Source organism: Primulina tabacum, chromosome 7 (assembly GCF_025594145.1).
Source record: "Primulina tabacum isolate GXHZ01 chromosome 7, ASM2559414v2, whole genome shotgun sequence".
In the NCBI taxonomy this organism is placed as follows: domain Eukaryota; kingdom Viridiplantae; phylum Streptophyta; class Magnoliopsida; order Lamiales; family Gesneriaceae; genus Primulina; species Primulina tabacum.
In genome coordinates, this window is record NC_134556.1 from 34,329,801 (window position 1) to 34,347,118 (window position 17,318).

The window sequence follows — 17,318 nt, forward strand, 5'->3', positions numbered from 1 at the left end:
CGGAGGCGTAGATCACTATCGAACGAATTAGTTAATTAACGAGGGGTAGGTGAACCGATATTCCCAACAAATTCATTTCTCATTGAATTTTAATCAACCATTCTAGATATTAAATCTCATTATTTAAGTCTTAAATCTTTTTAATTGCATATTTATTTGAGCATAGTAGTAATAAACAATCAATCGAATTTCGTTGCTAAAGATTTGATAACTGAAAATAATAATTGTAAAATACAGTCTTCAGTGGAATGTTACTCGTACTCACGTACATTATACTATTACTTGACATCGTGCACTTGCGATTAATTTTTGAGCATACAAAAACATAGTTTTATTATGGATTCTACAGTGCAAGTTTTGCTTGATCGTTGGTCTTTTGCATCTTTATGGCATCTTGCATGCACTATGTGCTTTCATAATTATAAAAGGCAATAACCCAGGCACAATACTTTAAACAGGCGCGCCTCTGCCTATGCGCGGTGCTGCATGGAGGCGCGCGCGTACTTAATACATATATAAATAATTCAAGCCCCAACAAATCTTAAAGCCCAATAATCAATGCCTGTATCTATTTAATTTTTAATAAACCCAGCATATGTACGTTTCATCTCCCGCGCTCAAATTCTATCTGCTACCTACGTCTGCATCTCTGCGAGTAGCTAAGCCTCAATTAGAGAGTGCAACTGTGCAGCAGCTGACGTTCCAATCAAGGTAATATCTCGTTTTCCCAATAGCTGCAAGTTCTATCTGTCCATACTTTTAATTTATCATGCTTCTTTTTATCCAAATTCCAAAATTCTGTTTGTTTAAAACTTTTAATGTATTTTCTCGGTTCCTGATTTTCTAGTCCCATTAACATACCTTGCTTCATCAGAATGATAACACAAGCCACAAATATCAACTTCCATTGCTTCCAACGATTGTTATATCATATATGGGCAAAAGACCATTTCAGCGTCTTGTGCCGTCGAACGTGCTGCAAAATATGAATTACGAACAACCTGAAATTAATTGAATTCTGGGCTGACATTTTTTGAGAATGAAGATGAATTTGATTATTTAGATTTTTGAAGTTTTTCCTTAATATACTATGATGCACTTATAATTTACTAATGAATTTTAGATCATTGAAGTTTTTTTTTATGTTACATTATCTATCAATGATTTTTTTATTTATATTGATTATTATCTTTGTGACAAATATTTAATTTAAATAGTATAAATTACTTTATATATGTTAAATTTTCAAAATTTGTGCCAAATGAGCTTTATTTCGATAAAACGTGCATTTTGCCTTGCGCTTCAGGCCCAAGGCACCCTAATGCTTTAGTGCGCATTGCGTCCCAAATATCTACGTGTGCTTTGTTGGTTTAGTGTTTATCTTTAAGTTGGAGGGGTTCTTTTCTGTAAAATATATTTTGGTAACAAGAATGGAACCAAATTTACTGATCTTTTTCTCTAGTTTACCCAACTGATCCCATTATTTGAGTCTGCGTCTAATTGGACGTTCATTATAATCAAAAAATAGATTTTGCTTTTGGATTTTGCAAATGGGCACTGCTACATCCAAATTCCATTGCCCGTGATCTGAAACTTCAAACAATAGTTTTAGCTGTTTAAACGATTCTCTTGTTTGTTTCCTTTTATATTTTTCCATTTTAAAACTGATTAACCATTGATATGAAATGATATTTGATCACAAAACACTTTAGAATTTAAGATAAAGGGATGAATTGAAGTGAATATAAAATATGAGATGGAATATAACTGAAAATAAATGTTCTAAACCCGTAGTTGCCTCTGTACAATTTTCTCTCCACTATCCCAAGCAGTCGGCCAGTCCTTACACAAAAGATGATAATGATATAAAGCTAACTGCTCTTTTCCTTTCTCTATTCTGTCCCTAGATGGGCCTCTCTTGTTTCTCCTAGTGTAAACCTGTAGTGTGCATGCCCCCCACTTTTGAGTCTGTTCCCTTTTTACCCATAACAACCACCCTCCATTTTGTTCCTGTGAGCAGCTTGTCTTGGATTCTTTCCCCATTTTTTTCTTTCAGGTTCGTTTTCTATGATTGCTAAGATATTAGGTGTTGGTGGTGGTGATGAATATGTCCATTTATAATTTATTTCACCTTCTCAAATCTTTTTTTGCAGATTTCCGTTCCTGGCCTTGCTAAATTTTAACCAAGTTATGCGTGCAAGTAAGAATGACAGGCTTGGACAAAGATTTTCCTGCATTAATGGGTTAGATGACGCAGTCTGTTTATACAAACAAATGGTTAGAATAAAACCATTGCCTTCTGTGCGTGAATTCACCCAACTGCTTTCTCATATTGTGAAGCTTAAAGAGTACTCTTTTGCTACTTCTCTTTACAAAAATATATGCTCTATGGGTATTCCAGTTAATTATTATGCAATGAATATTATGATTAATGTTTATTGTATTTCCAATCATGTCGATTATGGATTTTCTATGCTATGTGAGTTCTTCAAGCGTGGGTGTTTGCCAGATAGTACAACTTTAGTACTTTACTGAAAGGATTGTTCAAAGAAAATCGGGTTGTCGAGGCTCAAGAATTGTTTAGAAAGATTGTACAGGAACATGTTTGCTCAGTTGATATTATTATGTACGGAATTGTGATCGATGGACTTTGTAAAGTTGGTAATACTGGCACAGCAATGGAGTTGCTTAGAGTGATGGAAAGAGCGAGTTGTAGGCCTAATGTTAATGTATATTGCATGATTATAGATGCATTGTGTAAGGATAAAATGATAGATTCTGCTGTGAATTTGTTCAATGACATGCTCGAAAAAGGCGTCATCCCAAATGTTGTTGCTTATACTGTTTTGATACGTGGGTTTTATAGTTTGAGTCGTTTTAAAGATGCTAGCATGTTAATGAAGGAGATGATGAAATGTAAAATATGTCCAGATGTTATCACGTTTAGCATATTGGTTGATGCTTTGTGTAAGAAAGGGTTGGTTGATGAGGCTGGTGATGTAGTTCACATCATGATCCAGAATAATGTGGTTCCTAACGTGATTGTGTACAGTGCATTGATGGATGGATATTGTTTGCAAAGCCGAGTCTACGAGGCAAGGAAGCTTTTTGACTTTATGACTGCTATGAGCCATGCTCGCCCTAACGTCCACAGCTATTGCATTTTAATCAACGGATATTGCAAGGAGATGAAAATCGATGATGCTATGCACCTCTTTCTTGAGATGTCCCACAGAGGATTGAAGCCTGATGTGGCCATATATGCATCTATGTTACAGGGACTATTTCGTGTCGGCAGGTGTTCTGACGCGCGTAAGCTTTTTGATGAGATGCAAATTGCAGGCCAAAAACCTAATTTCTTTACTTACTGTAATATATTGGATGGTTTGTGTTCAAATGGGCTTGTTGATGGAGCATTGTCATTGTTGGAGTCAATGGAGGACAAAGGGTTATATCTTCATGTTACTCACTACAAGATCCTCCTGGATGGATTGTGCAAAGTTGGAAGATTAGATAGTGCACGGAAATTATTTTATGATCTGATTTCTAAAGGATTCCAGTTTGATGTTATATCATTCAATACGATGATAAATGGATGTTGCCAGGAAGGGGCTACTCGAGGAGGCTAAATATTTTCTTGGAACTATGGAACAAAAAAGTTGTATTCCTGATAGGATTACCTACAACATTATTGTTCGAGGATTTCTTCTGAGGGGTAATTTTGATGAGGCAGCAAATTTTCTCGATGAAATGGAAGAGAGAGAATTAGCCTTTGATTTGTCAGTATTCTCATTGTTGCTTGATTTATTTCAGACAACAGACCACGATCACACTCTTCTCAGAATGATTCAGAAGTTTACTCCAGCACACTAAAAGTAAAATCATGAGCCAAATTCAAATGAATCTTTAATCTTGTTATGCTGTTCCAGCCAGCACAAATGTCTCCCGCCAGCTCAAATAGCAGGCTTCGGAACCACTCAGCACAATGTGGTGATTACTGATTCGGGAATGGCAACAGGTTTTATAAATTGTGTGCAACTAATGATACGTTTCAGGTTTTACACAACTGAAGCTACTTGTTGCTCAATCACAAATTCAAGTCGATTTTATTCAAACTCAATCTCTCGACACTCGAAAAAAAATTTCAAGTGAAGCTCGTGCTCATAAAATTCACAACTCAGCTCCAATACCCCTTAATTTATCTCTCTTTTTGCAGCTCTACACAGTGCTCGAAAAGTTCGAAGGAGATGGATTGCCATTGAAGAAGTATTCAGACAATGTGATCGAGTTTGTGACTTCCCCTATCAATCCCCATGGGAATCTAAGGTGCCCTGCTTCTAAAGGTGCACCCATCTACGTTCACGCCTATTATTGGCCTCATTTCACGTTGCGCAAGATTCTGGTTTGGTTCTGCAACTTCTTTCAGAAACTTAGGGAACCTTCTCCAGGTTTTTTTTTTTTTCAATATAAAATATTATGCTAATACTTGCAATATCATGTTTCTATATTTGACAGTTATCACAAAATTAGAATTTTAAAAATAGAAAAATACTTATATTTATGTTTTCCCTTGTATTAGCCCTTAGGAGACGAAGAAAAATCATATAGTTTTACAAATAAATGATTCTAAAAACCTGAGAGAATCAATAAGTATTTGTTTTACCAATTCTTGAATTTGAGAATTTTAATTTTGTGATAATCATCTATATCTATACATATTATAAAAGTGTGAATCAAGGTTAAAGTTTTTCTATTGTGTAATGTCAACTTTGTCCTTAGTTTGTACATACTGGAAAAATTTAGAGATGATATTTGTCAAATCGGTTATTATGATAAGGACAAAATTGTCAAACTACATTAATGTTAGATAATGATCAAATCTATACAATTATTATTATTTTATTATAAAAGTGTGAATCAAGGTCAAAGTTTTTCTATTATGTAATGTCAACTTTGTCCTTAGTTTGTACATACATGAAAAATTTAGTGAGGAATTGAGGATGTTTTTGTCAAATCAGTTATTATGATAGGGACAAAACTGTCAAACTACATTTATGTTAGATAATGATCAAATTGCCAAAAAAGCTGAAACTTTAAAATTCTTTGATTTTTATTTTCTTGTAGATGAATTGAACAAGCTTTTTTCATAAAAAATATTAATTTGAAAAGATTGAAATACCAAAATATATTGGTTTTATTTTCTTATAGATGAAGTGAAAAAGAATTTTTTCACAAAAAACTTAATTTGTAGATTTTTTCACAAAAAAGTTAATTTGTAGAATATTAAAATAACAAAATTCGTTTATTTCATTTTCTTGTAAATAAAGTGAAAATATTTTTTCCACAAAAACTTAATTTGTATAACGATATAATGTTAAATATCTTTTATTTTACGTTCATTAAGATTAATTATTTTAAAATGAAGAATTAAACTATTGAAGCCAAATAATTAAACTAATTTTGTTTTTGTTTTAACAAGGTTGGTGTCATGAAGAAGGTTCGATATTTAATTAAATTTACAAAATGATACAAGAATTATCAGATATATATAGATAATCCTAATAAATATTTCATTGATATTTATTTTATCTATATTTATTTATAAAAAAGAAAGTCAACTAATATTGTTCAAAGCATTGGTTCATTATGAAAATTTAACGATATAAGATTGAATAATATATTTGTATTAATTTTAACTATATTTTCCTCTTTTTAAAGGCTATAAACTATAACAATTATTTTATGAGAGATTCTTGCAATTAACGAATGATTATTTTTATAAGAGATATATATTGACAAATCAGTTATAGTTTTTGTAACATTAAAATATATATCTTTGAATGTAAAATTTTAAAATTATGATAAATAAATTTTTATAAAATTTATTCATTAGCAATACACACTACTTCTCCATAGATAAAGTCAAAGTTATTTGGTTTTTATTTACTTGTAGATGAATGGAACAAATGTTTTTTACAAAAATATTTGTTTGAATGTGATTTATTTTATTTTGTAGATTTATATTCTTTTGAATGATTTTATATATGCAAGAAATTTATATTTAATTTGGTGAGGAAGTTTTTGTAAAATCAATTATTATGATGATGTCAAGATTATCAATCTACGTATGCTAGGCAAGGATCAAGTTGCCAAGAAGATTGAAACTCCAAAATTCTTTGATTTATATTTTCTTGTAGATGAATTGAACATATTTTTTTCCGCAAAATATTAATTTGAGAATATTGAAATACAAAAAATCATGGGTTTTATTTGTTTATAGATGAAGCGAAAATAATTTTTTCCCAATAAAATTAGTTTGTACAATATTGAAATACCAAAATTCTTTTGTTTTATTTGGTTGTAAATATTGCGAATTTTTTCCACAAAAACCATAATTTGTGTAAAGACATGATATTAAATATCCTCTATTTTGCATTAATTGAGAATAATTAATTTAAAACGAAGAATTAAAATAATGAAGCCAAATAATTAAATCATGTGAGTTGGTGTTTTGAAGAAGGTTCGACGGTTAATTACATTTTACAAAAATGATACAAAGCATTATTGGATATAGAAGAAAGATGACCTTATAAATATTTCGTGAGTATTTATTCTATCTATTTTTTTTATAAAAAAATCCAACTAATATTTTTCAAAGCCTTAGTTTATTATTAAAATTTAACAATATATGACTGAATACATACAATTTTACTAATTTTAACTATTTTCCGTCTTTGTAAAGATCAGAAACTATAACAATTACTTATTTGATGATCTTGCAATTGACGAAGATGTGTTTTATAAAGGATGAATATAAGTAAATCAATTATAGATTTATGTAATCTGAAATGACATATCTTTGAAGGTAATTTTTTAAAATTATTATGAATAAATCTTTATAAAAATTATTCATTATTGCTCAATATTTCTCTGTTATGATTGATAATCAGAAAGGTCAAACTTATTTGTTTTTATTTGTTTGTAGATGAAGTGAACATATATTTTTCACAAAATATTAAATTGAATATGATTTGTTTTATTTAGTAAATCTATAATCTTTTGAATGAGTTATATATGCAAAAAGTTTATCAGAAAAAAAAATTAATATATACAAATTTAATACTTCCAATAATATAGTATGAAATATAAAAAAAATGTTATCGTAATTTTGAATTTTTGTATTTAAATAACATGTTGCATAAATATGTTATATCATTAATAGTTGAACACTTTTTGATAAATATAATAAACTATTAATTAAATCATATTTTGTCAGTTGTCTAGAAGATAGAATAACCAAAATTCATTGATTTTATTTGCTTGTATATTAAGTTAAAATATTTACAAAAAATAAATATAATTTGTAGAATACTAAAATAACAAAATTCTTTGGTTTTATTTGCTTGATGAAACAAACATTTTTTTCCTACAAAACACTTAATTTGTGTGGAGATTTGTAGAGGCATCAAATAGAGAAGAATATACATTTCTTCTCATAAGATTTGCCAATGAAGATGGCGAGAATATTGTTTTTTCACAGAGTAGAAAAACTGATGACAAAAAAAATCATAAAAGCAATATAAATTGAAAATATAAAAGAAGAAAACATTTGACGCAATAATTAATTTAAGGTTTAGAATATATTATCTATATTATATTTTTATTTTTCATAAATCAATAATACGTGGTAAAATAAGTGGGCAACGTTATGTATTATACTTTTTTCTTCTCTCAAATTTAATTTTAATAACTATTGTGATATCAATTTTATATTATATTTTCTCAAATGTCTAATTTATACAAAATTATAATATTTATTACTACTATGTTTTTCAACAATTATTAATTTATTTAGATTGCGCTTGGATAAATTGATTTCAAATTTATGGATTATAATTATAATTTTATTGTTAACAATAAAACAATATATCAAATCTTGAATCCACACATTACTTATTTACATATTATTATTTATATAAAGTAAAATAAATTTCAAATAACATTATTATTGGGTGGACTTAAATAATATCATAATTAACATGAAATACTACTATATAAACATGAAATGAGTGGATTTGAAGTTTATGATGTTACTTCTCTAAAATAACAAAAATACATTTGAATGTATTGAAATCCATGGATTTGAAATCTTTCCATTCAAGAATAACCTTAGATTTTTAACACATAAAATTTTTAAACAAATATCTTTTGCACTCATTTTATAATACATGTAGTACAAATTATATTACATTGAATTTCCTACAGATAATGCTAAAGGTACAACCAATATATCGTACTGCGATATTTATAAAAATTATATCGTGAGATTTTGTTATTATCTAATGAGATTTTATATTTAATTTATAATGAGATTTTAATAAATGAAATTTCTATATTGATTTTTTTGAATTGTAAGAATTATTGTACAAATTTAGTTGCACATGTAGCATTACTCATTGTCTATCGACTAATTAGCATGAAATTATTAATATATAATTTTTTGTAAATTAATCTCTTCTGGTCTCATTTTTTTAACAACAATTATTGATAATAGAAATGTATTTTCACGTGCGTCGCACGTGTTTTTAACTAGTACCTATAAAAGTGTGGATAAAGGGCATTGTTTTTCAATTGTACAATGACAAAATTAACCATTTCTATACACACTTCAAGAATAGAATGTAACTCATATATTCATTTCATCAAATAACTCGTCTTAATACTACATTTAAATTTTTTATCCTTTTAATTTCTCTCTACATTTTTTTCCAATGATTTTATTGTAATTTTGTAATTATATTTTTAGTGCAATTTCTAATTAAGTAATAAATCTATATGTATATCTATCTACATCTATACATATTATAAAAGTGTGAATCAAGGTCAAAGTTTTTCTATTGTGTATTGTCAACTTTGTCCTTAGTTTGTATATACAGAAAAAATTTAGTGAGGATGTTTTTGTCAAATCAGTTATTATGATAAAGACAAAATTGTCAAACTACATTTATGTTAGATAATGATCAAGTTCCCAAAAAAACTGAAACTTTAAAATTCTTTGATTTTTATTTTCTTTTAGATGAATTGAACAAACTTTTTTCACAAAAAATATTAAATTGAAAATATTGAAATACCAAAATATATTGGTTTTATTTGCTTATAGATGAAGTGAAAAAGAATTTTTTCACAAAAAACTTAATTTGTAGATTTTTTCACAAAAAAGTTAATTTGTAAGATTAAAATAACAAAATTCTTTTGTTTTATTTTCTTGTAAATAAAGTGAAAATATTTTTTCCACAAAAACTTAATTTGTATAACGATATAATGTTAAATATCTTTTATTTTACGTTCATTAAGATTAATTATTTTAAAATGAAGAATTAAACTATTGAAGCCAAATAATTAAACTAATTTTGTTTTTGTTTTAACAAGGTTGGTGTCATGAAGAAGGTTCGATATTTAATTAAATTTACAAAATGATACAAGAATTATCAGATATAAATATAGATAATCCTAATAAATATTTCATTGATATTTATTTTATCTATATTTATTTATAAAAAAGAAAGTCAACTAATATTGTTCAAAGCATTGGTTCATTATGAAAATTTAACGATATAAGATTGAATAATATATTTGTATTAATTTTAACTATATTTTCCTCTTTTTAAAGGCTATAAACTATAACAATTATTTTATGAGAGATTCTTGCAATTAACGAATGATTATTTTTATAAGAGATATATATTGACAAATCAGTTATAGTTTTTGTAACATTAAAATATATATCTTTGAATGTAAAATTTTAAAATTATGATAAATAAATTTTTATAAAATTTATTCATTAGCAATACACACTACTTCTCCATAGACAAAGTCAAAGTTATTTGGTTTTTATTTACTTGTAGATGAATGGAACAAATGTTTTTTACAAAAATATTTGTTTGAATGTGATTTATTTTATTTTGTAGATTTATATTCTTTTGAATGATTTTATATATGCAAGAAATTTATATTTAATTTGGTGAGGAAGTTTTTGTAAAATCAATTATTATGATGATGTCAAGATTATCAATCTACGTATGCTAGGCAAGGATCAAGTTGCCAAAAAGATGGAAACTCCAAAATTCTTTGGTTTTTATTTTCTTGTAGATGAATTGAACATATTTTTTTCCGCAAAATATTAATTTGAGAATATTGAAATACAAAAAATCATGTGTTTTATTTGTTTATAGATGAAGCAAAAATAATTTTTTCCCAAAAAAATTAGTTTGTACAATATTGAAATACCAAAATTCTTTTGTTTTATTTGGTTGTAAATATAGTGAATTTTTTCCACAAAAAACATAATTTGTGAAGGACATGATATTAAATATCCTCTATTTTGCATTAATGTGAAATTTGTTGCAGCCTTCTTTGAATCCGATTTGAACACGTTTCGTTCGGCAACTGAATTTCAGAAATTGCGGATGTTCATACTGGAATGACGCATCTATAAATAGATGCATCATTCGACATTTCAATGTATCCCATCCCATTCACAAGCTTCTTCTTGTAATTTCTTATTTCTCATATTAGTTCTATAATATTTGTGAGGTGTTTATTCTCATGTATTAAGAGAGTGTGTGTTCTCTTTGGAAGCACAGTGAGTGAGTTGTACATCGTAAAATATTATAGTGGAATTCTTTTCATCTTGCCCGTGGTTTTTACCCTAATAATTTTTATGGGTTTTCCACGTAAATCTCGGTGTCCAGTTTATTCTTTATTTTCTTGATTTATTATCTCAAATTCCGCACGTGGGACCAACAAGTGGTATCAGAGCCTTGTTTTAAATTTTCTTAAAATTCTGAGTATGCTCTGCGGTTGCAGCCTAGACTGATCTTCCACATCAGAAAAGATTTTTTGAGATTTTTTTTATTAAGGCGGGATTATTTTGTTCATTCTACTAAATTGTTGTAGACATAATGGCGGGCAGGTACGAGATAGCAAAATTCAACGGAAGCAATTTTATGCTGTGGAAAATAAATATACAAGCAGTTTTAAGAAAGGAGAATTGCTTGGCGGCTATTGGAGATAGACTGGTGGAAATTACTGACGATGGAAAGTGGAACAAGATGAATGATAATGCTGTTGCTAATTTACACTTAGCTATAGCCGACGAAGTTTTGTCAAGTATCTCTGAGATAAAAACAGCCAAAGTTATATGGGATACTCTGAGAAAGATGTACGAGGTCAAGTCACTACACAACATGATATTCTTAAAGAGAAGGCTTTATACTCTTCGGATGACGGAATCCTCATCGATGACCGACCATATCAACACACTAAATACTCTATTTGCCCAACTCACTTCCATGGGGCATAAAATAGGGGAAAATGAACGTGCGGAGCTTCTTTAAAGTCTACCAGATTCATATGATCAACTTAAGAGAGTGTGTGTTCTCTTTGGAAACACAGTGAGTGAGTTGTACACCGTAAAATATTATAGTGGAATTCTTTTCATCTTGCCCGTGGTTTTTACCCTAATAATTTTTAGGGATTTTCTACGTAAATCTCGGTGTCCAGTTTATTCTTTATTTTCAGGATTTATTATCTCAAATTCCGCACGTGAGACCAACAAGATGACCTTATAAATATTTCGTGAGTATTTATTCTATCTATTTTTCTTTATAAAAAAATCCAACTAATATTTTTCAAAGCGTTAGTTTATTATTAAAATTTAACAATATATGATTGAATACATACAGTTTTACTAATTTTAACTATTTTTCGTCTTTGTAAAGATCAGAAACTATAACAATTACTTCTTTGATGATCTTGCAATTGACGAAGATGTATTTTTATAAAGGATGGATATAAGTAAATCAATTATAGATTTATATAATCGTAAATGACATATCTTTGAAGGTAAATTTTTAAAATTATTATGAATAAATCTTTACAAAAATTATTCATTATTGCTCAATATTTCTTCTTATGAGTTATAATTGATAATAAGAAAGGTCAAATTTATTTGTTTTTATTTGCTTAGTGAACATATGTTTTTCGCAAAATATTAAATTGAATATGATTTGTTTTATTTTGTAAATCTATAATCTTTTGAATGAGTTATATATGCAAGTAGTTTCTCAGAAAAAATTAATATATACAAATTTAATACTTCCAATAATATAGTATGAAATATAAAAAAAAATATGTTATCGTAATTTTGAATTTTTGTATTTAAATAACATATTGCATAAATATGTTATATCATTAAGAGTTGAACACTTTTTGATAAATATAATAAAATATTAATTAAATCATATTTTGTCAGTTGTCTAGAAGATAGAATAACCAAAATTCATTGATTTTATTTGCTTGTAGATTAAGTTAAAATATTTACAAAAAATAAATATAATTTGTAGAATACTGAAATAACAAAATTCTTTGGTTTTATTTGCTTGATGAAACAAACTTTTTTTTTCCTACAAAACACTTAATTTGTGTGGAGATTTGTAGAGGCATCAAATAGAGAAGAATATACATTTCTTCTCATAAGATTTGCTAATGAAGATGACGAGAATATTGTTTTTTCACAGAGAAGAAAAAACCGATGACAAAAAAAATCATGAAAGCAATATAAATTGAAAATATAAAAGAAGAAAACATTTGACACAATAATTTAATTTAAGGTTTAGAATATATTATCTATATTATATTTTTATTTTTCATAAATCAATAACACGTGGTAAAATAAGTGGTCAACGTTATGTATTATACTTTTTTCTTCTCTCAAATTTAATTTTAATAACTATTGTGATATCAATTTTATATTATATTTTCTCCAATGTCTAATTTATACAAAATTATAATATTTATTACTACTATGTTTTTCAACAATTATTAATTTATTTAGATTGCGCTTGGATAAATTGATTTCAAATTTATGGATTAGAATTATAATTTTATTGTTAACAATGAAACAATATATCAAATCTTGAATCTACATATTACTTATTTACATATTATTATTTATATAAAGTAGAATAAATTTCAAATAACATTATTATTGGGTGGACTTAAATAATATCATAATTAACATGAAATACTACTATATAAACATGAAATGAGTGGATTTGAAGTTTATGATGTTACTTCTCTAAATAACAAAAATACATTTGAATGTATTGAAATCCTTCCATTCAAGAATAACCTTAGATTTATAACACATAAAATTTTTAAACAAATATCTTTTGCACTCATTTTATAATACATGTAGTACAAATTATATTACATTGAATTTCCTACGGATAATGCTAAAGGTACGTACAACCAATATATCGTACTGCGATATTTACAACAATTATATCGTGAGATTTTATTATTATCTAATGAGATTTTATATTTAATTTATCATGAGATTTTGATAAATGAAATTTCTGTATTGATTTTTTTTGAATTGTAAGAATTATTGTACAAATTTGGTTGTACATGTAGCATTACTCATTTTCTATCGACTAATATAGCATGAAATCATTAATATATAATTTTTTGTAAATTAATCTCTTCTGATCTCATTTCTTTAACAACAATTATTGATAATAGAAATGTATTTTCACGTGCGTCGCACGTGTCTTTACCTAGTACCTATAAAAGTATGGATGATGGACAAAGTTTTTGCATTGTGATTTTACTATATTGCCCAAAAACTATACATTGTTTGTATTAATTGCATGGGCATTGGTGGAAAAATAATTTTTAAATTTTAGGGATAAATTAGGGATATTGAATTTCTAATGTATTGATTATTTATTTAATTGATGCATTTATTTTTTTAACTCATTAAATACATGAGGATCATAGCGTTTTTATTTTTTTAATAGAAAATTGTAAAATAAGAAATTTTGAAAATAATATTATATAAAGATTGAATAGATATTCGATAATAAAAAATAAATTAGAGAAATAATATTTTCTTCATACACAGTTCTTAGAAAATATTAAAAGAATAGATTTTTTAATAAAAAAATATATTTTTCATTAAAAATATATTAAAAGAATATATATTTAACTATATACTTATAAAAGCGTAAAAAGAATAACAAAGTTTTTCATTGTAAATTTTCTATTATTCTCATAAATTGTGTGTTGTATTAATTGCATGATAATTTTCTACACAATCATTAGAATTTGTAATGTATTGATTATTTATTTAATTGATGCGTTTATTTTTTTGAACTTATTAAACACATGAGAATCATAGTGTTTTTTTTAATAAGAAATTGTAAAATAAGAAATTTTGAAAATAATATTATATAAAAATTGAATAGATATTCGATAATAAAAAATATATTAGAGAAATAATATTTTCTTCGTACATAGTTCTTAGAAAAATATTAAAAAAATATATATTTAATTATATACTTATAAAAGTATAAAAAGAATAACAAAGTTTTTCATTGTAAATTTTATAATATCTCCTTAAATTGTGTGTTGTTAGATTAATTGCATGGAAAGTTTCTACACAATTTATGGGAAATCTATGCATTAAAAATGAATATATGTTTGACAATAAAAATATTTGTTTTATCTATATACCTACAAAAGTGTAGATCATTGGTCATGTTTTCAAATTGTCAAAAGCTAAAAATGATCTTCTCATCAATACAAATCCAAAAATTCAATAAAGATATATATGAAAATTTTTAATTGCTGTAAGTGTAAAAATGAATATCAAATTTTTTATTTATTCCACCTAATATATAATTAATTAGTAGCACATAATGTATAATTAATAGTCTAACAAATGCTAATAAATTATCATTACAATATACATTGATTGTAGTAATTTATATAACTTCAAAAATAAAATGTAACTCCTATATTAATTTTCTCAAATAATCCATCTTTATACTACCTTTAAATATTTTATGATTTTAATTTTCTCTCCATGCAATTTTGTAATTATATTTTAGTGTAGTTTCTAATTAAATAATAAATTATAGTATCACAAGAAGATATTAAAAAAAATTATATATACAATAGTACAATAACATGATAATTATATAATAATATAAAATTTAATACCAATATATTTATTATTTTTTAACTAAGAATTGAAAATAAAGAGTTTAATAAATTATTTAGTAGAATTTATATCAATAATTACGAATGTTAATAATTAATAATATCATAAAATATGAATCTTATAGAAAAATTTAGAGAGTTAGCTATAATAAGAAATTTAAAGATTTTAGTAGCACTTTATTAAAAAAATTATATATCAGACAAATTTATAAATTGAATAGACAAATTTTGGTAGTATTGGAAAATCTACTAAAAATATTTAAGAATTAGGCGTTAATTGTCTAAAGTTAAACCTGACCATGGTTTTCAAAAACAGTGAAACCAAAATCAGAACTAAAATCTTTTCTTAGCTTCAGTTTCAAAATCAGCTCTCATAATTTATAAATTCAGGCAAATTCGTGCTACTGAAACATATTGTTTACTTGCATCAATAACATTTTGGTTATTTGATTAATAGTAGTGTCTGGTGAACTGATGGTTCTTAAAATCCATTCGTTTAATATGACAAAAAACTAATCTATTATATATATGAGATTGTGGGATATATGCAGCAGCTTATGCATGTCTAAAGTGTGAGAGGGAAGGTGGAAACTGCATTTCAGTCCTTGTAGTGATGGTAAAGTTCTGAACTGCCCTTTTGATTCTCCATCTGTAAAGGTATAATATTTACCAATGTTGTAAATGGCGGTAGGCGGTCAAGAGCCTAGGCACCTTCTATGTAGTTAAATTTTTTATAGGTAAATTATATATACTTATGCATTGTAATTACAAATAATCATCATTTTTTATGCAATATATATAATTAAATAATGTTTATGCATAATTTTTTTTATACAATATAATAAAATGAATATATAAATACAAACTAATAAGATAATTAAGTAGGTGGCTGATGGCGGCGGTGTCTGGAGGTCGTTTGAGGCAGGTGGTGACTGATGGTGGAGGGTACTTGAAACCAAAAGTAAATACAAAAGAGAGTGATGTGTTTTTATTATATCTAGGGTTTTTTAATTGATTGATTTTGACTTATTTTTAAAATTATTTGATTTGGACAATTGACTAGAATTTTAAAATCATTGACTATCTCGGCCGTTTGTTCGCCCGCCGAATAGCCTCGGACCGTCTATAAAGACCTCCTTAGACAAAGACGGGCGACCGCCATTTTGAACACTAATATAGCGGCTCTCGACCGTCACTTTGAACGCTGATATTTATCTGTCTGTTACACTGATTAACAGTGTTCTAGTTGTTGTTACTGCTCAAGTCTTCGTTACGTGGGTGCCTACGTGGACGCGCCGCCTTGACCGTCATTTTGAGAATTGATATTCACACGTCTGTTACACTGATTACCAGTGTTTTAGTTGTCATTACCGCTGAAGTCTTCACTATCTGCCGAGTGATATTTGTTCCATGCTGATTTTTTCGCTTTTGTGCCAAAAGCCTGATGATTTGCTGTCAGAAAATATTCTAAGTTTGTATCCAACAATTACTGGAAATGTCTGCTGTAAGGCGGCACAATTCGATACTTTACGGGCCCAAGTTCAGCAAGTAAGAAACTGAAATTGTTGTAGTTCGATGACTCACTTCCAGCTTTTCTTATACCGAAAGTTTTGTAGTTCGATGATTTGCGAAATGGACTCGTCTCTTGCTATACAATAGGTGTTTGATGATTGTCAAAGGAATACCTATGGAGCAGCGAAACTCGTATAATATATTTTTATAAGTTTAACGTCAATGGCTTAATTTATTGATTGTCAATGAATTTAGTGACTTTTCATTGGAATTTTTATTCATGGGGAATGCTGAAATTTAATATCATGTCAACTGTCAAGGCAATTCAGTTGAATGGTTTACACTGTTTTGATGATTGGCAAAACAAAATAATATTACATTATATTTACTCATTGTGGTTGCGTTTTGTTACTGTAACGTTTATCTTGACAATGCAATTGCTTTAAAGTATACATGTGTTAGGTGAGTTTTTAATGAGGTGGGGCCCACGCGGAATTTAAAAAAATCAGAAAATGAAATCCCACATCGGGAGATTTTCTGTTTTGGCTTAAGAATTCTGGTTATAAATAGAGCTCAACTCCTTCAGTTATTGTATCCCAAAATCAAAAGCTTTTCAGCTTTGATAAAAAAAGAGAGTGCATAGAAAAAAGAGTGTATTTTTTTCTTGAGTGCGGGAATTCTCTTGTGTGAGTTAGAGAAATTATTTTCTCGGTATACTCGGGGGTTTGGGAGTGTGAGAT

At 27.2% G+C, this 17,318-nt stretch overlaps 1 pseudogene; it reads left to right on the plus strand.

The window, feature by feature from the left end:
• Positions 1–16,922, plus strand: part of LOC142551399 (uncharacterized) — a 29,451-nt pseudogene extending 12,529 nt beyond the window's left edge.
• The last annotated feature ends 396 nt before the right edge of the window (positions 16,923–17,318 follow it).